Genomic DNA, 1,947 nt, shown 5'->3' on the forward strand with positions numbered 1-1,947 from the left:
CCTCAGCTCAATGGGCTCATGCCCTGGGGGCTCCTGCTTACGGGCTCAGCCTGCTTCTGTTTCCTGGATCAGGGCTGGGGAAAGATGATGCTGCTTGCTGTGTGCCCTGAGGGCTGGGCTCCACGTGCTCGCTCTGGCAGAGGTCCCCCACTGTTCCCCCACTTTGTGCCCGGTGCTCCTCGGGGTGCAGCTCAGGAGACTCCCCCGCTTCTGTGAGCTGAGACCCCCAGCGCCCTGGGGCTGCCTCTGGGAGGCTGAGGTTCTTTGGCTCTGGTGGGCCACCCCTCTGGCAGGCCACCTCTCCGACCCCGGGGAGCAGAGCCTTTCTGCTCTTTTCCAGGTTACCTTGAGTAGGAGAACTGCCTCACTGGGTCCCTTTGTGGGTTCTGTCTCTTGAAAGTTTAGTTAGAGTCCTTAGCTGATGAATTTTATCAGAGAGCTCCTAAGACTGGATCCCTTCTTGTCGCCATCTTGGTTCTGCCCCCGACTCTAACCCTTAATCTTCTTTCCCAACAGTGACTTTTCTTCAGGCTCTAGGATCACTTTAATCACCAGAACATGTTGGTACCTTTTGCTGAGGAGGAGAGGGAGAGTTTGGAAAGTGCTTTGTTGAGCAGTTGAAGGAAATCTGCCCAGAGCTCAGAGCCTTTTATAGAGGACTTAAGCCTCTTCCCTCTGGATGAGTCAGAAGTCAGAGAGGTTGTAAGCCCAGAGAAGCAGAATCCTGGGAAGTTCTTGATTAGACATCAGAACATTGAAATTCACATCCTTCTTCTTTTGGGTCATGTTAAGCATTTGCTAATCTGCCCTAACCTCAGTTGTTGTACTTTTAATATGATCCAATTCTATACACTGTACATTTGAAACACCAGGGAAATGTCTGTTGGTCATAAATAAGTAAGACTTTTGTTGCTGGCAGATTCATGTTACAAAGACAGAAATGTAGACACTTTGTTTCTATGAAATTTGCTTCTTAATTTATTTTGATGCCAATCAAAGAAGATGTTGGTAGTAAGATTAAGTTTGCATGTCCTAACCTCCAAACAAGTCATGGAAAGTTGTTGAGATTTGGGGGAGTTAGTTCTTGTCCTTTATTATGGCAGGAGTTCAAAACAACATCACTATGTTTGACACAGGGTGTCCTCCTGTTACTGATCAGACCAATATGAACTTGGAAGGCTCTACCACAGCTTGGGCACAATAGTCCATGTGAACACTTGGGGTGGGTATTCTAAACTTATGGATGTCACGTTTGTCATTCAATTTAGAGCAGATTTTGAGCTGCTTCAATTCTGCCTTCCTCATAGAGTGCTTCACCCTTACTGATGAGGGCACACCAGGCTGGTCCTGTGCCATTGTCTCCCAAGCTGTACAATCACTTCTAAAGTTCTTCAATGAGACCTTCTGAGTATCTCTGTATTGCTTCTTCTTACATGTTGTGAGCACTTGTCCTGTGTGAGTTTTCCATAAAATAGTTTTTTGGGCAAGCATATGTCTGGCATCCTAACAATGTGTCCAACCCATAGCAGTTGTACTCTCTGTAGGAATATTGGAATGTATCTAATCCGATATATATATATATATATATATATATATATATATATATATATATTTAACAAATGAAAAATCCATTTTAATATTTCAATTCTGAGTCAGATGAGAACTGACATTCTGGGGTTAATGGGATGAAGAGGGAAAGAGAAGCCTCAATCCACTGCAAAACTATAGCTCACAATAGGAAACGAAGAAGCACTTAAATAGAGTAAGACTCTGCAGCAAGCTAGAGGTACGCATCATCTCATAGATGTAGTGCATAGGCAGCTGAGGGCTGCCCAAGTCGAGCACCCACAGCCAGGATGGGCCCAGTGGTTGAGGCACAAGGGGAATCGTTCTGAATGATGAACTCCTGAAGGGGTACCCCAATTCGGGAAGCCACCTCTCAGATCA

Source organism: Macrotis lagotis, chromosome 1, assembly GCF_037893015.1.
Source record: "Macrotis lagotis isolate mMagLag1 chromosome 1, bilby.v1.9.chrom.fasta, whole genome shotgun sequence".
Classification (NCBI taxonomy): domain Eukaryota; kingdom Metazoa; phylum Chordata; class Mammalia; order Peramelemorphia; family Peramelidae; genus Macrotis; species Macrotis lagotis.